At 34.5% G+C, this 23,295-nt stretch overlaps 1 protein-coding gene and 1 non-coding gene across 6 annotated transcripts in view; both read left to right on the top strand.

Moving 5' to 3' along the window:
- dac (dachshund family transcription factor) overlaps positions 1 to 23,295 on the top strand; it is a 1,230,461-nt gene that overhangs the window by 1,021,779 nt on the left and 185,387 nt on the right. The gene's annotated exons all lie outside the window — the stretch shown is intronic.
- TRNAY-GUA (transfer RNA tyrosine (anticodon GUA)) lies at positions 19,713 to 19,784 on the top strand. Its single transcript has one exon. It is a non-coding gene; the product is annotated as a tRNA-Tyr (tRNA).

Here is a 23,295-nt window from a genome sequence, read left to right as displayed (position 1 = left end):
TCTAATTCAATGGATCACTACGAAATTTAATGTTGTTCTTATGAAAAATGGCAAGAAGGAGAATTATCACCACGAATACAGTAATCCTTTCCTTTATTTTCTATAGAAACAGCACTACATCTTGCAGTTATAGACTCAATTAGATCATTATCTAATCCTTAACAGAAATCTGACATTCATCGTTTTTCCCGCGAACTCTTCATTTTATTATTATTATCTTATTCAGTTTTGTGTGTAAAATTGTAGTGTACTTTGTAAATTTGTAGTGTTTTTTTTTTTGTAACGCAGTTTTACTCCAGGTTGAGTATTAGAGAAGGCCGTATGGCCTTAACTCTGCCAGGTTAAATAAATCATTGTTATTATTATTATTATTATTATTATTATTATTATTATTATTATTATTATTATTTAGTTTGAATGTGTTTACTTTATATTACTCTCTATATGTTTCCATTGAATTATGGTAATAACTTCATTTTAACCCTCATTTTCTACGATTTTAGTAAATGGCGCTTGGCCCACTATCATTCTGAACCCTTCTTATACGGAAGAGACTTATTGTGCTTACCACTCCTATTCTGTGAATGATGGGTAGCCGAATGCTCGCGCTTTTGTACAAGTGCAGCACGCCCCACCGTAAACTTAACCCTGGCTATGGTATGGATGACGATATGCGAATTAATGACGGTGAAATGAGACCGAGGTCCATCGCCAAAAGTTACCCACAATTCTGCTTCATTTGGTTGAGGGAAAATTCCGGAAAATACTCCAACCAGGATTTGTACCCGGACTCGCTCGTTTCACGGTCAGACGTGCTAACCATTACTCCTCAGCGGTGGATATATCCATGTTAGTGAATTACTGTATCCCGATAAGTTTTTTTCTTCAAAATTTGGGAGTATTTTTTTAAACTAATCTCGAATTTAAGATGTTGCAGCAATATTTCTCATCTTAAATTACGACGCTATTTATTTATTTATTTATTTTGCTAACAATTGTAACATAAAATATAATATAAACAGAAAAACTTTGACTCTCCCCTCAAAAAGTAGAACTCTTGCTCAGGGGCGAATTCCTGAATTGAAATTAAGAAGTATATAATACAATTTGTCTATGTCTACTCGCAATAAGACTATATAAATTTAAATTTACAATTTTTAAATTTTTATAAAGTCCATAATAGTACATTATTCAACGAGCCTATAATGATAGTAATTAAGACGCAAGTATGTTTGTTTATGAAACGAGCGCAAGCGAGTTTCATAATTTTCATAGGAGCGTCTTAATTACCGTTATAGGCAAGTTTCATACGACTTTTTATGCTCGATCATATTTCTAACTTGAAATTATTCAGAAGTATCACTTTATTTGTATCTGAGTCAAGATCGGAAGTGACCTTGTGTATAGCTCGTGTGAGATGTGCGCAGACGCGAAAGTATTGATTTTTTCCGAGGAACAATAATGTCATTGACCTTGATGTAGAGAATAACATGAACTAATTTTGGTATAACCTGGAAATTGATTTAGAATTGAAAAACGAGATGACAAATTGAATTTATTTGAATATTATTTACACTTAACGCTAATTATTATAGTAACAGAACATAACCTTCTGCGACAATATTGGATTTCCAGCCTCAGTGACGTTTCCCTCGTTACCTTTCGATTGCATATCCGAGAATAATCGAAAACCTGAACTTTAATGAATATGTGTACTTTAATGACGTACATTAAAGTACTGCTACCAGGTGCATAATTACTACATTTCGGCATGGTCGAGCATAAATATCTTTTTAAATTTAATACTAGAACTATTAGTTGATCTGGTTGGCGAGTTGGTATAGCACTGACCTTCTATGCCCAAGGTTGCTGGTTCGATCCTGGGTCAGGTCGATGGCATTTAAGTGTGCTTAAATGCGACAGGCTCAACTCAGTAGATTTACTGGCATGTAAAAGAACTCCTGACGGACAAAATTCCGGCACATCCGGCGACGCTGATATAACCTCTGCAGTTGCGAGCGTCGTTATATAAAAACATAAAAAAAATAAAAGAGAACTATTATAATTGGCAAGATTAGGATATTTGAATATAAATCTGTTATATATTCTTGGGCCTAAATTCCTACTATGATTAAATACTGTAGCAGAGTTACATTTTGGTTCAAACAATCTTAAAGAATTCATATCTTTTGTTTTATAACTATGAGAATACAATTCAAAACTTTTTCAATTTTTATATATGAATTTTATTAATACAATATAATAAATTCGTCTTATTTTAAGAACATAGATGTAAAAGCAATTTTTGAGATGGAAAATCAATAGGTTTATGAAGACATATTTTAATCATTTTCTTCTGTAATAAAGTGGATTAAAATTGGATTTAAATAAGCTACCCCATCCTATAATTCCACACATAATTACCGATTGAAATAAAGTTAAGTATATTGTGCGTAATAAACTTATTGACAAGTAATTCCTCAATAAAAATCACTGGAGACGGAATTAAAAACACAATTATTTTCTTGCGTGTAACATTTTAAGAAGGAAATATGTCTCATCATCGAGACCTAGGCTTAGAACAATGCAACTTAGAATAATGTCAAAATATTACAGCAATTTTAGACCACACACATAGCACAGCACAGACGGTCGTAAGAACGTGTGAATGATTCAGAGTTTGATGGCTGCGTCTGTGTAGCCGGCCGGGCTCGGACACAGTAGCAGCTCTATAAACCCCGAGTGCAGGCCTCCCTCTCTTTAATAATTGCGAAGATCCTTGCATCCGCGACTTTACATACACAATCAGAGTTTTACGGCTCCATAAGAGATTTGATTTACTATTGGTACTTGTGCTGCAGCGACGATGTCGCATTGGTATTGTGCTCATCAATGGGCACCCAAACATGGAAGCCGAACCGTCTCCACTTTGCAACTGTAAATAATTCCAGTCACGTCATAAAATTATATCTCACCACAAAAGCGGCCCAAGTCACCCCTTTCCATCAAGAGTAGTATCGGGGTTCCAACGTAGAAACTTCTATGCCAGCTTACGCGAATCTCCTAACAATGGTAAAGGTGCATTCATTTAAGTGCAGATGTAGGCAAAATGATTGAACGTTTTTTTTAAGTTGGAATTATTAAATAGTTTTAGGCTTATTTTATAACCTCCCTAAATTTTAAGTTTTAAATTCACCTAGAAATCCTCTGTCGTCTGCGATACAACGAACTTTTCTGTTGATTTTCGAGTTCGTCTTTTTTTCCGGTTATTATATGCTTATTTAAGTTGTGTTAACTCTCGCTAGTGGTTTTATATGTTATTTTATCCGTCTTAGTATTTGTTTTATTATTGTAAATATTTTTGTTTTATCACTTTTATTATTATTATTATTATTATTATTATTATTATTATTATTATTATTATTATTATTATTATTATTTATAAATTATATAAGAAAAAGAATAAGTTCTAGCTGCCTTTTATTTGCGGATGATCTCAAAATCTTTCGCAAAATTAATAGTTTGGTTGATTGTCAAATTCTTCAAAATTACATTAATTCAATTTCACAATGGTCTGTTGAAAATGGAATGAAAATTAATCAATCCAAAACTTCTGTTATTTCCTTTTCACGGAAAACTATCTCCCTAAAATTTAACTATTCTCTCAGTAATGTCGTAATTACTAGGACAGATTGTATTAGAGATCTTGGTGTCCTACTTGATTCAAAATTATATTTCCATGATCATGTGCAATATATTTATACCCATTCGTTAAGAATGCTTGGTCTAATTAGGTCTATAACTTATTCTTTTTCCACTCCTATGTGTTTATTAATTTTATACTATACGTTGGTTAGATCCAAGCTTGAATATGCATCTGTTGTATGGAACTCCATTACTTCCACTGACTCGGCTAAATTGGAGAATATTCAAAGAAAATTTATTTCCTTGTGTTCTTATAGATTTTTACCAAATTCCGATTATAACTATGAGATTAAATGCAATTATTTCAATTGCGGTTGTCTGTTCACCAGACGTCAGGATCTTGATTATTTATTTTTTTGCAAAGTCATTAAGGGTGATATTGATTGTGAATCTTTCATAAGCAATATCAGTCTTCGTATTCCTGCTAATGGTTTAAGATTTCATAAATTGTTTTATAATAAGAATTCTAAATCTCTCTCTCCGGTCTGCAGATGCATTAAATATGCTAATTTGCATGGATTCAACTTGGATCCATTTAATGTGTAGTATAGCTTTGAGTTTTTAACTCACTGATCTTATTTTAATAATTATTTGTCCATTTTATTTCTTGCATTTGGTCAATTGATTAATGTAGACTATTCCATTATTTCAATTATCTCATTGTACTAATTTTGTAATTTTATAATTATTATTTGATCATTGATTATTTAGACCATTATATTGTTTGTATTTCATCTCATTGCCATTTTCTATCATTCATTCTCATCATCATTTGTTGTTTTGTTCTGTTTTGTATCGTGCAAAACTGTAATTGGCCTTGTGCTGTTGTTTTTGCACGTTAATATTCTAAATAAATAAAATAAATAAATAAAAATTATTATTGTTATTATTAATGAGTTATTTTGTACTACTATCTTTGTATCATCTCGTCACGGTTATTCTTTTATTATTATTATTATTATTATTATTATTATTATTATTATTAATGAGTTATTTTGTACTACTATCTTTGTATCATCTCGTCACGGTTATTCTTTTATTATTATTATTATTATTATTATTATTATTATTATTATTATTATTAATGAGTTATTTTGTACTACTATCTTTGTATCATCTCGTCACGGTTATTCTATTATTATTATTATTATTATTATTATTATTATTATTATTATTATTATTATTATTATTTCTGTCATCAACATTATTATTGATCTCTGTAAAATTTATGTAGGCTACTGGACTGTACCCGAGCACGAGCATATGCTCATTTCGGGTATATATTCATATGTATTTATTTCAAATGTAAATTGTGAATAAATTTGAATTTGAATTCGAATTTGAATTTAAATACAAATAAGACTTTTTACACACATTTTAGACTTTAAAGTCATATTACCGAAAAGTTAAATTTTCTATATTTAGGTAAATTTTTCTTCAAAACTATTGGAACTACAGTCATGATATTTTTCACACAAATTAATGTAATCAAGATGTATAAATTTATGTAAGGATGTTTTAATAGCTTGCTTAGAAGTTGTTTTTAACCACAGTCAGTATTGCTCCTAGAGCCATTTGTTGCCAATATTAAAACATTTAATATTTGTGCATACAAAGTAAGGTGATCACATCTGTTTGTACTAAAGAATACTTTCATTTAATAGTTTATTTGTGTGATTTTGTAAAAGATAAGAAGTGGAGTTCCTGTAATTTACAATTACCTTCACTTTTAGTTTCATTTCGTTTACATGTATTGGCAACCCTGCTACTCGTGTCGGGGTGCCATCTAGTGGAAATAGATCATACTACCAGGAAGAAAAAAAAGTGTGCAATATTCGTTCAGTGGCCGGTAATATACTTCTTCTTGGCGTGCCCAAGCTTGATAGTTAATAAAAATTATGACAAAATGTATATGATGACGATATATCTTCGGTGAAAAACTCTCCTGAGTGGCAAAAAACATGATGACAAAATGTATTTGATTACCAAAAAATTGATGACGAAAAATAGGTGACAAACTGTAACGGTGACGAAATTTTCGGCTACGAAATGTCCTAGAACTCACAGTACAGTACTTGAAAATAAACCAGCTACAGTTCTGTGGTCGAGAAGAAAAAGGTCTTAAATAAATTTTTTGTGAAAATGAGATTTTTATATATTCTGAAAGCGGAAACAATTCTCTACAATCTGGTAAAACGGTTGAAGTCAAATAAGACTCCTGACTGGAATTACAGAGCGTTACCAAATGTCCTAAGTACTTTTTGAATCGAGCACACACAGAATAAAGGACTTAAGAATATTTAATACTTTATTCCTTACAAATATCACATGTTTACTTTCCATGCTTTCCTATTAAAAAGGTCTAACTTGCATTTTCGCTATTTTATCACATACTGATGTCCTTTCCTTTTAAAACTTTAAGTACCAGGTAAACAGTTTAAGACCTATTTTGCATTCCTAATAATTTACATTTCCCATTTATTTTGACAAGAAAAAGATCTTATCAGTTCGGGTTGTAGTTTTAAAAGGGCTTAAGTGCAGCTATTTTTGTAAATAATCAAAAAAATTGTTAAATGAGCAACATTACATATTTTAGAAGAAATATAAACAAATAATATCCAGGAAAACCTCTTAAATAAAAGAACTCTATAATTGAGACCAATTTCACTCTTTCTACTGCTCTCCTGAAAAGTATAAAATTTTTACTTAAGACCTTTTTCCTCCCGGCCACAGAGTTATTTTCTTCGCAGTTCTTACGCTGAAGCCAAGAAATCCGAACATTTCAAGGACAGATACATGTAGCACACATCACATCGTTGTTGTGTCCTTGGTATTTAACTCCAATTACTACGCGGTTTGGCTCAAAAGAAACTATTACCCATTTGACTTCTGGGTATTGCTTCTAATATCTCCACAACTAATCATCTTACCGCGTCGGTTCCTATCTCGAATTTCATCATCACAATATTATCTATCATGTTGCGGTCTTCGAAAACGGCATTTATTATTTACCCTGTATAATTTTTTTTAAATCTACGTTTGTATAGCATTTCATTTTTCAATATCGTGTTCCTTACGTTCATTTAAGTACAGTTCTGTTGTGTGCGTAGCCGCTGTCATTTGTTTGATAAATTATCACTTGACTGAAGTATGAATCTCATGTCTTCTATATTGCATTTCCAGGATGTGATATCGTCGTTGTTCCTGCAATAGCTCCTATGTGACATATTTATCGATTTTCAGATTTTTGCTCTATTAAATAACTTAAATAGTGATACAGCAAATAATAACATCTCCTATATGGTCCACACCTGTGGAGTAACGGTCAGCGCGTCTGGCCGCGAAACCAGGTGGCCCGGGTTCGAATCCTGGTCGGGGCAAGTTACCTGGTTGAGGTTTTTTCCGGGGTTTTCCCTCAACCCAATATGAGCAAATGCTGGGTCACTTTCAGTTCTGGACCCCGGACTCATTTCACCTGCATTATCACCTTCATTTCATTCAGACGCTAAATAACCCAGATGTTGATACAGCATCGTAAAATAACTATATGTAAACTCTCCTATATGTAATCATATTTCTTTGTCTAGAAAATGTAAGAATTCACAGTCTGCCGTAGGATGAATAAATGTGTTTTTGCTTCCTACTGAAAGATTTTATAATTCGCACATAGGAGTTATTGCAGGAACAACGACGATATGTTAAATAGCAAAAGGAAAACTCTTACGTCACTACTGTATTTTACTCAGCGTGAGTTGTCTCATAGACACATAGGTATTATTGTGAGATAAAAATCATATTCCTGGTTAATGGTTAGTCATGGTTTCTGTAATGTCTTGAGTGTAAAGTGCAAGTACTCTAGCTTACGACCGCGGTATGATAATTGCGAGCGAGTGTAAGAAAATAGATTTGTTGCGCGTGCTGCATTCTGTTGTAACGGTCTAAATGGTCCCAGTATACCGGCAGCCCCCTCATAACACACTTACTGCACACCTGAAAGTCATCCCACGCCAGTTAATTTCGCCGGTCCACAGCTGAGACCTACGTCTATTTCACACAAACACGCGTTAGTGGCAAGCTCCACACACACACATGCACGCACGCATACACACACACTGTCATGGGAATTCTACCACATCATCACAGTCCTCATGAAAGCTACATTCCTACGTCCCTACTCGACATTGTTACTTCAAATTACCTTTCTGGATGGACAAGTTGCTATTTACGTTACGAACACTTCAGTCAGCACTTAAGAATTTAATAATAATAATAATAATAATAATAATAATAATAATAATAATAATAGCAGCAGTATCAATCGAAAAGGAGGTTTGAGGTCTATTGTCTTGTCACGTGTTCATCTCCGTTGGGAGTTTGCGAGAACACCAGATATTTAGAAGCGGAATTATTTAATGGTCACCACTTAGAAAAATACAGAACAAATACAATATAAAGCAGGAAAATATCCTATTCCTAGGGAATTGTGCGATAAATTAACTTCTTATGTTGGAAACAGAATGCAGATTTTTTACTCAGTGTAACAGAGGTTTACTCCTCCAAAATGCCAGACACAATCATGTTCGATCCTTAATTGCAACTGCTTTGAAAAAAAAAGTCTTGGACTGTAGAAGAGGAAGTCTTTTTGTCTTGCTACTAATGGCTCCTCTAGACGTATTGACATCATAGCGTATTCCCAGATTACCAAGAAAGGATATATAATTGATCCTACCATAAGGATTGAAACTGGGAGTAGCCAGCCGGAGGATGTCAATAAAGAAAAGATCAACATTTATCTGCCAACAGTTGATTATTTCAAAGCAAAATACCAGCTTGAAGACATTGAGGTGATTGGTCTTCTTATTGGAACTCGTGGTGTGATTCCCAAGTTCTTTGAAAGCTTCAGGAAGACTTTTGAACTACCACAGACACTTACTGCTGACATCATATCTTCAGTTTTGAAGCGCTCTTGCCAAATTCTGAGTCATCATATTCACTCTGTTTAATTTTTTTTTCTTCATTTATAATTCATATATATGTTTATTTTAATTTTCTTTCTACAAAATTTATGTAAACATTTAATATTGTAAAATTCATCTAGGAGAGTATACTGAGTCCTTCTGGGCTACCTCCAATGGAAGGCAGTTATTATTAGATTATTATTATTAATAATGATGATGATGATGAAAATAATAATAATACTACTAATAATAGTAGTAATAATAATCACCCGATCCATGCTCTTCACTCAATATCCATTGCTATCTCAATGAATTGAAGCCATCTTTTTAAGGGTCTTCGAAAAGATCGTTTTCCATCAGGCCAATAATTTATGAATTATTTTGGCCATTTATCCTCAGTCCCTCTACAGGATTCTTGCAGTTATTTCTGTATTCATGTAAGAAATTATTCACGGTTGTAATTTCTAGTTCTCCTTAAATGTCATTTCACTTCTTGTCCCAAATTGTGTCTTGCTATTTTCCTCATGAATTTAATTTCATGAACTGTTATCTTCTGTGTGTCCTTTTGTTACTGAACAAGCTTGAGATTAATTGGTATAATAATAATAATAATAATAATAATAATAATAATAATAATAATAATGGCCCAATCTTTTGCTATTCATTAAAAGTGTCATATTGAAATCCGAAGACTGGAAATCATTCAGATATAATAATAATAATAATAATAATAATAATAATAATAATAATAAATTTATTTATTTATTTTGCTAATAATTGTAGCATAAAATATAATATAAACAGAAAAACTTTAGCTCGCCCTTGAAAGAGTAGAACTCGTGCTCAGGGGCGGATTCCTGAATTTAAATTAAGAAGTATATAATACAATTTGTCTTATGTCTATTACGCAATAAGAATATATACATTTTAATTTACAATTTTTCAGTTTTTATAAAATCCATACATTACGTCTTAAATTGAATACTAGAACTATTAGAATTGACAGGATTAGTATATTTAAAAATATAAATTTCTTATATATTCTTTGGCCTAAATTACTACTATGATTAAAAATACTGTAGCAGTTTTGCATTTTGGTTCAAACAATCTTAATGAATTCATACCTTTTGTTTCATAACTATGAGAATACAATTCAAAATTATTTCGATTTTTTTATGTATGAATTTTATTAATGCAATATAATAAATTTCTCTTATTTTAAGAACATTAAGGTCTAAAACAATTTTTGAGATGGAAAATCAGTAGGTTTATGAAAACATATTTTAATTATTTTTTTCTGTAATAAATAAAGTGGATTAAAATTGGATTTAAATAAGCTATCCAGTCCTATAATTCCATACATAATTGCCGATTGAAATAAAGTTAAGTATGTTGTGCGTAATAAACTTATTGACAATGACCCAATAGTTTGGTATTCATTGCAAATTACATATGAAAATCTGAAAACTGGAAATCATTCAGATATACGTAATAGTAATAATAATAATAATAATAATAATAATAATAATAATAATAATAATAATAATAATAATATAATAATAATATATTATCATTATCGTCATTATTGGTTATTCACGTGTTTCTGCCTGCGGCTAGTGTCCTGGCGACGGTAGCAACTGTATTAATAGCTGATATTCATTAGTGCCGAAGAAGTACAGCATCTAGGTAGTCATAGGGGGATTTTCGGATTTGTCCCCATGTCTTAGAGGAGTGTAATTGCTGAATTAGCCAATGCAGGGGCTGCAGTTAGTTGTAGCTAGACTCCGGGTATTAACTACAGTAATCCTAGGAAGTAAATCCTGAGACCTGGTCTATTCATCTTGAAGCCAGAGTCCGCAGGACTTTCATGCGGGAAAGAGGCCCCAGAATTCCAAATAACCGTAATGCCAAGCTTCTTGTTCGTACTGACCTGCGTTCTGATATACAGTATAATCTATATGTAGGCCTACTACTGATCTACTACTGATTGTCCAAAATTGAATGCTATATTTATATACTCTATTTTTTTTTTTTCATGGAGTGCAGTTTCATAGAAAGGACTTTGCCGGCAGACCTTCTACTGCCCCCTACTAATTGGTTGTCATAAATAAATGTCTTCCTTACTATGACGGAAATCTTGTCTTCTCTTGTTAGTAACCAATCACAACCCTCGTTCAGAAGAATTGACAGGTGCCCGTCAAATCTACGTGGAGGCAGAGTTGCCGCATCTTTTCCGAATTCCAAGAATCCCGTCAGTTTCACTGTATAATTTCGAAGGTCATCAGGATTGTGACAACTGTGCAATGTTGGGACTAGGGGACAGGATGGAATTGTCAGAGGTGTTTATGTAGAAGTCATAAATCTGTAAGTGGGTGTTCAAAGGAGCCACCAACTGCACTCTTTGAAATAAAGGAAATAACGTGTATATTGTAGCGTTTCCTGCTTATAGATCCATATAATATGTTTGTAAGTTTGTAAAGACATGAAGCATGGTGGGAGAAGTATTCTGCTTTAATTATAAATACAAACATCAGTTATCACTGTAGTGCATTCGTATCATGATACATAATTGTGGCAACTGTCAGGATTTCCTGACCGAATGTGCAATACCGAGAAATCCGCGATACTAAGTTTGAAAACCACTTGTTCGAAAAATGAACTTTTTTAGTATACCGATTTTACAGGAACCGTCTCCGAACACGAGTTTTCTCAAACGGGTGTGCGCTACGCCATTAATATGTATTTATTTTGTATTTTATGTAGCTATAAATACTAATACTAATACCTAAGAAATAAAACAATCAGATTTATGTTTCAGTATTGTACTATTTTGTTCTTTCTTTACCAATGTAGACTATTGTTGTGATAATATATGGTTATATATTTTGAGAGTATGTGTTGCTTCAGTATTTTTTAAATGAGGCACTAAGTCACTGATTGAATGGTACTCTATTTCTAATTCAGTGTATTATTTATGTGTTAAAAAGGAGTTAAAATATATACAGATTTATTTATTTTCTTAAAACAAAAAGCCACTAGGCTTCAAAATAATTTACTAGAAAAAAGCAGTAAAGTGAATTAAATTTTAATATAGGTGACATTGATTTCTATTGTTAATATTCGTTCAAATTTAAGGAACAATTTTTCTGTTATGGAAAACTCTTTTCTTTTGAAATTTGTGGTTTGATACCAACTTCATTAATTTACATATTTCTATATAAATTTTAGTTTGCTGATTTATAATATTAATTGAGAATTAGTTAATTTTCAATTACTTTAATTTCATTTAATTTGGATCAAATTGTCTTGTCTTCTTAGCTCTTGATTATTTATAATGCTATTACAGAGTTGTTTAAATGGTCTTACCTATTTTAATATTGAGTTGTGATTTTTTTTACTTTTAATTTTATATTATTCAAATTTATTAATAATTCATTTCTACATTCCTGCATTCTTTTGTTTTGGGCTAAGTGGAAGAGAAGGCTTGTGGCCTTAACTACACTAGAATAAATAAATAAGTAAATAAATAAATGAATAAATAAATAAATATAACTAACTAACTAACTAATGGATAAATAGATAAATAAATACCACATCAGTTTGGGTAAATACTTTTGAAATAGTGATAATGAGTTGTGAAATAGGGAGTGACGGTAAAATGGAGGGAAACGGGAGAGCTCCGAGTAGAACCGTCGAGAATGTTGGCTTTGTCCACCACAAATACAGCTCTGCCATTTCCGGGTTTAGAGCTTGGGTCGGCACTCATCGTGGACCAGTTCTCTGTCAATTGCAACCAAGGCAGTGGGAGAGAGCTTACTGTCAAATTGAGAAAGAACAGAAAATTTTTTGTATCAAACTCGTATGTTTAAAGATTTTATTCTTTCTGAAACATATTTAACTGTTAACTGCAATACTGTAGTTAGAATTGACTTCTTGCATTGACTGTACTCCCTATCTCTTCCCCTAATAATGGCAACGAAGCCAGGAAGTTTAATGTTCATCCATGAACATTGACGTAATTCAACTTGCAATTATTTATTTATTAACTGTGTGAAGAAGAGAAGGGGTTGCTAGAGAGGGACGACAACAACCCCTTTACTTTAAGTTCTGGACCCCCTAACCTTCAAGAGAGAAACAGGGACCTAAGGGTTGAAGTGGGAGGGGGTTGTGTTTATTGGAAAATGGGGTGGAAGAGGTTGTAGAAGGTGTAATAGCTAAGGATGTACTATTTCTACCCCTCCCACACCAATTATGGAATTTATGCTGATTCCACGTCTTATAGTTTTCGTGTAGAATCGATGGAAAGACTTCATGGGATGCTCCTGGCTGCAGCTCCGTGTACAGCCACTAAGGTATAAATAATTAGCAGGGTAATTCCTGCCTTCCACCTTATTTATAAAGTCTAACGTGTAATTTCCTCTAGTTTAAGACTTTAGCAGCAGAGGAGTATCCTACACGGAGTCGAGTACAGTAGGATGAAAGCTATGCGAACCCAACTTTACACGGCTTTGCTACATAACACCCAACTTTATTATTTTGACTTGTGCAGATTTAGAAGCGAAGAAAACTCAACTCTCTTGATACAGAATAGACTGGAAGAATCGTGTATCAAGCCCAGAGTGAAAATATTTTTTTGCATCAAAATTGGACATATTTTCTCTTATCAAACGCTAATTCTTTTAATTAAACATTGCTATAAAACACAACACAAGATGTATCCAACTACCTGACTCACTGAATAACTGACTCGCTGGCTGACTTCTTTATTGACAATATGTCTCTCTCTCTCTCACTCACAGAATGATTACTCATAATGTCATAAGTGTCTACCTTACATTCTGTATAACTGGATTATTGACAAGTAGACTGCCTGAGTCACTGAATAATTTTGGTTAACACACTGACTGATTTACTGACAAACTGTCTGACATGGTGATGAACTCGCTGACTGGTTTGCTGTCAAGCTGGCTGCCTGACTCACTCGATAAACTGGTTGACAGGGTGATTGATTTACTGACAAGTTAACTGCCTGGCTCACTGAGTATCTCCCTGAATCACTGACTGACTTAGTCACTCATAGACTCGGTGGCTGATAGACCAACTACTTTATTGGCAACATCAATGTGTGACTGAGTGCCTAATTTATTGGCTGACTGGCATATCTGACTACCTCAGAATTAGTTAACTGGCTGACTGAATAGACTCTATCGTGCTCGCTGACAGAGAATTTATTTGCTTTTATTTTCATGCTTCGACTTTCAGTGCGTAGATCTTACACATTATTAAATTATTATTATTATTATTATTATTATTATCATTATTATTATTATTATTATTATTATTATTATTATTATTATTTTCAGCAGTTGTAGCAGTAAGTTATTCTTTCTTCAGCTTATAGCGCGTGAATCTTACACTAAAATTATTATTATTATTATTATATTATTATTATTATTATTATTATCATCATCAACATGACTAAGACGAAGGCAGAAAATAGGAAAGATTGGAGAAAACTGAGTTTGCAGTGAAAGACCCGCCCTTGGGCAGAACAGTATGAATGTATGAATCGTTATTAGTATTAGTAGCAGCAACAGCAGTTGTAGTAGTATTCATGCTTCAACTTACAGTGTGTGGGTCTTTATTTTTTTGTACGGAGGAGGGACTCGAAGGCTGCACTGCAGCCTGAGGCTTATTGTGCTTACCACACTATTCTGTGAATGATTGGGTAGCCGAACGGCCACGCTCTTGTACAAATACAGCACGCTGCACCATGAACTTAACCCGGGCTATTGCATGGATGATGATGATATGTGAATTAATGATGACGAAATGAGTCCGAAGTACAACGCCGAAAGTTACCAAGCAATTCTGTTTCAATTGGTTGAGGGAAAACCCAGGAAAAAAAACCAACCAGGATTCGAACCCGGACTCGCGTTTCAAGATGAGACGCGTTGACCGTTACTTCACAGCGGTGGACTGCGTGGATTTTACACAAAATTATTATTATTATTATTATTATTATTATTATTATTATTATTATTATTATTATTATTATTATTATTATTGTAGTAGTAGTAGTAGTAATTGGAGCTTTCCTAAACAAACACTACCAAATTCAGAAGTACAGTACATAGCGAAAGTTCCTGGACATATGAATTATAAATGACAACACAGTACAAACCCTACGCAAAGGACGCATTTCCATTTTCTCTCCAGAAGACATGCAATTCCTAGAAACGAAACTGAGTGCCCTGGTTTGTCCCCGAATGTCAGATCTTGGTTTCTGAGACATTTGAAGAACTAGTGCAATTGTACAGGTGGTATGAGGCCAACGACTGAGCATTTGAGACCTGCTCCGGGAGTGCTCGGATACACAAATCTTTGTCCCGATTGTCTTCAAGCAGACGGCGTCGCTATCTGATCTTCCAGTTCGTTTGTGAGCCGGTTTATCTCCCCTCGCTTGATGTGGATCGCATCTTAAACTTACTTTCTGTTAGAATGGTCAAGTTTTAAAAGGACCGTGTTCTAGATCCTACGTTGTTCCTTTTTCCAACCATCTTCCCCTCTCCTTTCAATGTGTCCTTTCCTTCTCAGATGTCTTACGACTACTACCAACTTCTAGCACAGTGGTTTCCAAAGTTTCCACTTTGGTGTGGGTGTTTTCACCCCAGTTGCAATGTTACTGGGCTATCTCTGTGCTCTGCCTGACAGAAACCGTAGAGTACCATAAGAGTATGTGCTCACATGGTTCCACAGTTAATGAACTTTGTGTCTTTTCCTCATTTCTTTTTCTCTTCTCTTTACGTCTCATATTTTTTTTCCTACCATTTTAATCTATAACTTTTCAATTTATTTTTTATTAGTTTTCTTTCTTCCTTAATTTTTCCCTTTTCTTTCTTTCTTCGTTTCTTTCCTTCCTTCTACTACCTTCGCCCTTCAATATCTAACTCCTAGTTTTTTTTTCTCTTGCTTTGTATTTTCATTTATAATTTTCGTTTACTTCTTTTTCTCTTAGTAGTATATTTTATTCTCTTCTCTTTACCTATTTCTTCTGTCTCTTTATCCTTATTTTGTTCCCCCTCTCGTATTTTACTTATTTTTTTCCCTATTTTCATTTTTTCTTTCTTCCTTCTTTCCTACAGAAAAATTGCTCAATCCTGTTCCACTTTATTTCTTGTATTTTATAAATATTAAATTAGCGGACAAATCTGGGAAATATATAACAAAATATATTTCACACTTTGAGTCGGATGACATGCACTAGGCTGTATTCGTCCTTTGTCTTGTTATCTTAAACTGTGAACTTATCTTATGTGACCACACGATTAGGGAATGTTCTCAAGTTTAGATTTCAAATGTTGGGTAGAAGTTCCAAGTGAATGAGAATAAAGGGAACCAAGAAGTCTATTTTTTATAAATGAAACTAAATTATACCTCTTCTTCTATTTTACCTGGTCTTACTATAAATACATTATTGTATTTCACACAAACACTCGGTCATATTGTCTCTTCACTCTGATAACTGTAGTTTTACTAGCTATCCTATATAACAGTTTCTACTTGAATTTCCTAGAAGTCTTCATTTTTATATTCCTTTAGGCATTTTGCTCTCTTTATTTGTGTCTATTTTAATGCTTTTCCTTTTTTGATTGTTTCTTTAATTCTGCTCTTTTACCTTCGTTTATCTCTTCATCTCAATTTCCACTTTTTCGTCTCTTCTTTTGTTTATTTCATTATTTTATGTCCACTTGTGAATTATCTCCTCTTCCTATTCTCTCTTCACTATTTCTTTTCCATGGTCTTACTTCTTTCTCTTTTTAACTTTACGTCTTGCTTTCCTTTTTCCTTTTATTCATTTTATTCCTTCACTTTCCCCCGTTTTCTCCTTCTCTATTGATCTCATTTTCTTTTCCTTCATCAACCGCTTCTTTTTTCAATTTATTCTTAACTAACAAGTTTTATTTCCATTCATAAACTTCGTTTCCTTTTTTTCTTTATTTTCAACCATGAGGTCTGTTATTTATTTCTCTTTTCCTATATTTTTCTGGCTGGCTGCCTCCCTATCTAATCTATCTTTCTGTATTTCTATTCTTGAGTTCTGTTTCTCTTTCATTTACCTTTTCGTTCCCTTTTCCTTTCTGTTACATCTTCTTTTTCATGTATTATTTCTTCTTTCTTTTCTTGCTTAGAGTTATTTATTTTACTTTGCTTCTTTTTATGATTTTTTTTTTCAATTTCCTTCTAACCTTTTGCTTCATTTATTTGTATTATTATATTTCTACCTTTTTTATGTTTTCTTTTCTTTCGCCTTTGTATCTCTCTTATTCCTATTTTTGCTTCGTTTTCCTGCCTCATTCTGCTTGTTAATTATCTCGTCTTTCTATTCCCGCTTCTTTGTTTATTTACCTTTCTCTTATTCACTTCGTATTCCTATTTTTTACCTCTTATGTCTTCCTCCTTCCTTTTTTCATTCAATATTGTTTTTTCCGCTTTCTGTTTTGTCTTCTTTAATTTATTTTCACATTAATTTTTCTTCATTCTTGATTCATTTCTTCTCTTTTCATTTTTGTTATTCTTTTTACCTTTCATTTCCTTCTCTTTTGTCTTGTATTCCCTCCTATTTGTGAAGTTTGCTTTTCTCTCTTTATTTCTTTATTTAATTGCCTTTATCTTTGTTATATTTCCCCTCTTTCTATTATTATTTTCTTCTTCCCCTTCTATTTCGTTCTTTCTCATTTCTTTCCTACTCATTGTCTATACTCACCTTCTTTCTTTAATTTCCCTACATTCCATTTTCGTATCTTTCATGTCTCTCTTCTTTCTTTCATTTTTCTCCTATAGGCCTATACTTATCTTCTCCTAATCCTGTCTCTTGTCTTATTTTATAATTCTATCCCAATCTCATTCTTTTTTCCCTGTCTGATTGATGGAATGCTTGTTGCCTAATCCTGCTGTCATTTATTCTTAAGGTATACATGTTTTTATTTGTTACATTCGATTTATTTTCGTGCTGTAAATTCATGTCAGAAGATTCTATTACGAAACGTATTTTTGAAAGCCTTTATTTCCTCTACCTTAATGATAACATGCGAGCTACTTAGATATTTCCTACGACCCTCGTTTTGATGATCTCTGTTCTCGAGGCGCGATGAGTACATTTAACAGCAATAAAGAACATCTCCACTCACTTCCGTATTCATTGCTTAGCAAATAAGTGAGACTTGAATCCTCTTAGTCATTCCATTACGTTTCCCCTGATTGAGGTACTTTTCTTGCTTTCCGCTCACAGTTGGCAGTAGGACTCCCCGTCGTCATCTCGACATGAGCATACATATCCCTAGTGATAGCCTGTCAAATGCAGAAACAGGTGAGGGACTTAGACGCTAATTCCTCGATCCTCAACATTTGCTTTTACCCCTCCCCTTTTATACTTCTCTCTCAGTCCATATCTTAAGAGAGAGGCTGAAAAGAAAAAAAAAATCCCCGTCTCTCTCTTCCGCTGTTTATTGTCTCATTCTAAATCTGAAACTCGTAACACGTTTCTTAGTGATCATAAGGTCGATAAGCTTATTATTTAATACATATAATCATCCTTACATGTAGCTCGGACTTTATTTTCCAATGACATCACTTTCTAGTCTTGGAAGAACGTGCTGAAGTTTGAATACTGATGGCGTTGGTATTTTTTTCCCTGTCTCTAGAGATTAAGTTTCTGTCTTCTTTACTTCCCCTGCCGTCATTTACGTGTTTCAAGATGATTGTTTTTAGCTGTCTGCGTTGTCCTCTGGGGATACATTAAAAAGTTTGAAATTAAAAAATAAAAAATAATAATAAAATTACTATAGATGTGTAGAATCATTGTAGGAGGAAGTCGCACGTGTTTCGACCATTATGGTACCAACTGAACAGCTCATAGAATCAACTGTTAGGTGGGGAGGTTTTTATGGGTTGAATTTTTAATTTTATTGGCAGCAATTATTGCGTCTGTGTTTGTTGGGATGGCGCAGGTGCTACAGTGCTCAAACAACTGCCTGTCTACAAACAAAAGACAAACGTCAATCGTTTCATCATCATCATCATCATCGTCGTCGTCGTCGTCGTCGTCGTCCATTCATTTATTCGTTACGAGTGCAACGTAAACCCAGCGCAAATGGTGCACTCTGGATTATCTCTGACGAACTAAGTGGTTTACGCTTCTTGGACGTAGCGACATCTATGAGCGGCTCGTAGAGTCGAGGCATATAAAGGGCACTGCCTTTAAACAAAAATAATAAATATATTCCTAGTTACTTATGATAGATGAAACCGCTAAAGGCTCCGCTCAAATTGACTGACTACGGGATTTGAACCCGGTACCTCTCGCTTGCGAGTGCAGCGTTTTACCGCTAACAAGCAAACATTCTAATGGGGGCAGACAAAAAAAAGTTAAATTTTTTTCTTACACCGTGTTAATAATGCTAAAATAAGTGTTTGTACAAATTTTGGCCACTCGACCGCAATTACGAGGACCGTAAAAATAAGTTCGCTAGGAACCGTTAACAGAAAGAAAACACAATTTCATTAGAAAAATTAATTGGAGCAGACACAGAAATTGTTGAGCTATTTTTCAACATATTCCCCACCGGAATTGAGACATTTGTCATATCATGGGATCGACAGAGGAGTGTAGACGGCTGTCAAACGCTGGTTCCGATCCCAGGCGGCTGACTTCTACGACACAAGGATACAAAAATTGATCCCATTTGATGACAAATGTCTCAATTCCAGTGGGGGGATATGTTGACAAATAGCGCAACAATTGGTGTATTTGTTTCAATAAATTTTTCCAACGAAATTATGTTTTATTTCTGTTAACGGCTCATCATCCCGTCTGGCCCCGGCCGGTTAGTCACACGTAATGAGTGCACCTCTGTACATAGTGTTGGACATTGTGCGAGTGTCACATTTTCTGTGGCATAGTAGGTCTACATGAGGGTAGGCCACCATAGGGGAACAGAGAGGTAGAACTTAAGCTAAGAAGGATTCAGTCAGGCATCAGAACTGGAATCCGGCATGGCTTAGTGGATAAAGCGTCAGTCCGTAGAGCTGAAAACCCGGGTTCGAGTCCCGGTGCCGGAGAGAATTTTTCTCCGTTCTACCCATTCTTCACCGTATAGTAATGACGCAGAAGTCCTGCATGGAAATATCATCGGTACATCATAGTAATATGGATTTGTCTTGCTCAGGATAGGGACCGATGAGGGCTTATGTGAGGGCGGCAATGAACCTCCGGGTTCTTTAAAAGCCATAAGTAAGTAAGTCGCTAGCATAAAATTTAACAATAATTGAACATCTAGTGGAAATCAGGAGGAATGGAATTACAGTGTTGCCACCACAACATCTTGTTGAGTTCCTCTCTTCCCTGCAGCAGAGAGAATTTATATAATTTATTAATTACTGAGTGATAGAACTTTGTAATCGGTAGTGTTCGTCCTTAACAGGCAAGTAAATACCATATCACACCTTCACTAAATATACTGTCCTGGGCCCGTCTCAAAGAGCGAAGAACTATTCACTCTCTCACTTTACTCTTCAATATTCTTCAAACCTCTAACCTTAGCTACTTAGCTTCTCGCTTTCAACATTTGTCCTCATATCACGAAATAGATGCTCGCTCACAACACCATATCACACTCTCCATTCGTAAACACAGAACATCCTTCTACTCTTCATCTTTCACCGTCTCTGCAGCTCATCTCTGGATCTCTCTACCACAACATGTCAGAGACTGTCGGACATTGTCGAGTTTCAAAAATAAATTAAAATTGTACTTTTTCAATTCAGATTCCTTTCAGTTATAAGCCCTTTTCTCTGCGATAGTTTTGTAAAAATATAGACTATATATTTCTCTCCTTTCTTTCCCCTTTTTGTTCTCTTTATCAGCCGATGAATTTAATATCATAGCCTTTTTATTGTGGATTTTATTTAATTTTCGTATTTATTTTCTTTTTTATTATTATTTTATTACATTCCATTTTGTTATATTCTTCCTTACGTTTTCCATATTAACCATTTGTACTAAATGAGTTGCTTTTACTATATTCCAATGTATTTTACTTTCATTTTCATGTTGTTTAGTGTCGATTTTATTATGATATTATTATTCTTTTTGTAATATGTTAACTTCTGTTCTTTAACTTTTTGTTAAATTTTAACTGCTTCTATACTTTTGACCTGGTAGAGTGTAAGAGAAGGCCCTATGGCCTTAACTCTGCCAGTATAAATAAAGAATTATTATTATTATTATTATTATTATTATTATTATTATTATTATTATTATTATTATTATTATTAAAGTTGGAAGGAGAAATAATATCGATTACTTTTAGTATATTTCAAATGTCTTGTCACTGAAATTCAAGCAATACGACACCGACAGTCACACAATAATACTTTACTATAATCTGAACGAATACGTATTTGTATTTGATATAAAGATAAGAAACTTCTCGTACAACCTGTTGCCCCCTGTCCGAGTCCTCGGAATGTCGTCTCGCGCGATGCTGATGTTTGTCAGGTTGCCTGGCTTGTTTCGGGGCGATTTATCATTCCCACGACTGCTGACTGAGGTAATATAATGATTTGGTACCATAAATTCCGTGGAATACTTCCTTGACACAAAGCAGAAACAAACATGAGTGACCTTTGGCCTTTGGTTATCCCAGAAGAAGTAGATGTGGTCGCCCCAAGAAACTCTGTGTCTCAAGGGCGTTCATGGAGGCTTCTTCTGCGGGCGTGGGAGAGAAATCCAGCCCCGCAACGAGTGTGTGTTTAAAATTCAATATCATCTCCAATTTGTACAGCAGTTTATCTCCAGCTTCAATTACCAAGACTCCCACACTCTATTGTCATTCTCACGGTGGGGCAATTCGAGCCACTTTTAATACGTTACTAAAGATATATATTATTTTAATGTACCGAAGTACATATGATATTTTTTCCATGCAGATATTCTGCGTCATCATACGATGAAAGAGTAATGGAAAGGAGAAAAATTCTCTCCGGCGCCGGGATTTGAACCCAGGTTTTCAGCTCTACGTGCTGACGCTTTATCCACTAAGCCACACCGGATTCCACCCCGGCGTCGGACAGAATCGTCTCAGTTTTAAGTTCCAACTCTTGGGTTCCCTCTAGTGGCCACCCTCTGCACTACGTCATAGATATCTATGTACCTAGGACCGAAGTCCTAGAGGGAACCCAAGAGTTTGAACTTAAAACTGAGACGATTCTGTCCGACGCCGGGGTGGAATCCGGTGTGGCTTAGTGGATAAAGCGTCAGGACGCAGAACTGAAAACCCGGGTTCAAATCCCGGCGCTGGAGAGAATTTTTCTCCGTTCCATTACTCTTTCATCGTATGATGACGTAGAATATCTGCATGGAAAAAATATATGTACTTCGGTACATTAAAATAATATGCATGAAATGCGTAAATCACTTCGTGATTTAAGACGGCGCTTATCCCGTCGGATCCCGGCCAACTAGTCACTCATAACGAGTGCACCTCAGCACATGTGTGGACTTCGGTCCTAAGTTCATAGATATCTACGACGTAGTGCAGAGGGCGGCCACCAGAGGGAACCCAAGAGTTGGAACTTAAAACTGAGACGATTCTGTCCGACGCCGGGGTGCAATCCGGTGTGGCTTAGTGGATAAAGCGTCAGCACGCAGAGCTGAAAACCCGGGTTCAAGTCGCGGCGCCGGAGAGAACTTTTCTCCGTTCCATTACTCTTTCATAGTTACTAAATATGTTTTTTGAACTGTGCGTTATCTAGTTATTGATGATACATTCTACTTTATGTAAAGTGAGACTTACAATATTAGCCTTGGCATTACCTAACATTCGTCTTAGAATTGGGGAAAGCCTAGGAAAATTCCAATAATGTACTCTGCGTAACCTGGTTAACAAATGAAACTTGTGATCCAAAGGCGTTGGTTGAAATCCCATTTGAGGCGTTCAACTGGTTGGATTTCTTCTTCTGACTATAAGACGAATGTCTGGTAATCCCGTGGGAAATCCTTGGACTCATCCTGCAAAGTACCATTTCTCCATCACCAAAACTACCGAACTCAATAGCCTAGGAGCTGATACAGCTTTGTTAAATTACCGCTTTCAGGAAAAGGCTACTTTGTAATTCACGCCCTACAGCATTGTTGGAGCGCTGTCTGTGCTGATGGACGATGGTCATTTAGAGCTATGTATATTACTCTGTTATTACCTGATTATAAGGTTATATTTGCGAAATCGGAAAATAATCTGAAGAGAAGTATGTGGGGATATATTCAGTTTCGTTCTATTCACTGAGTTAAATTCCGCTAAGATCAGTTTAATATTATTTCGTTCTTATAAATTCTATCGAGTCCGTTTACACAATTAACTCAGTTCAACTCCACTCTGCTCGTTTCAACTCCATTCAGCTGAATTCAACTTCCAACTCTTCACTCAGTTCATTTCAACTCTCAACTCACTCAATTTCAACTCCCCAGTCAGTAGAGTTGAAATCTTCAATCAGTTGAATTCAACTCTCCACCCAATACACTTCAACCCTTAAAGATTTTAGAACAGATATATCGCAGAAAAATTTTAAAAGT

The sequence above is a fragment of the Periplaneta americana genome, chromosome 2 (genome assembly GCF_040183065.1).
Source record: "Periplaneta americana isolate PAMFEO1 chromosome 2, P.americana_PAMFEO1_priV1, whole genome shotgun sequence".
In the NCBI taxonomy this organism is placed as follows: Eukaryota; Metazoa; Arthropoda; class Insecta; order Blattodea; family Blattidae; genus Periplaneta; species Periplaneta americana.
The sequence above is the reverse complement of the archived record's forward strand: the minus strand, read 5'-3'. Positions and strand labels throughout refer to the sequence as shown.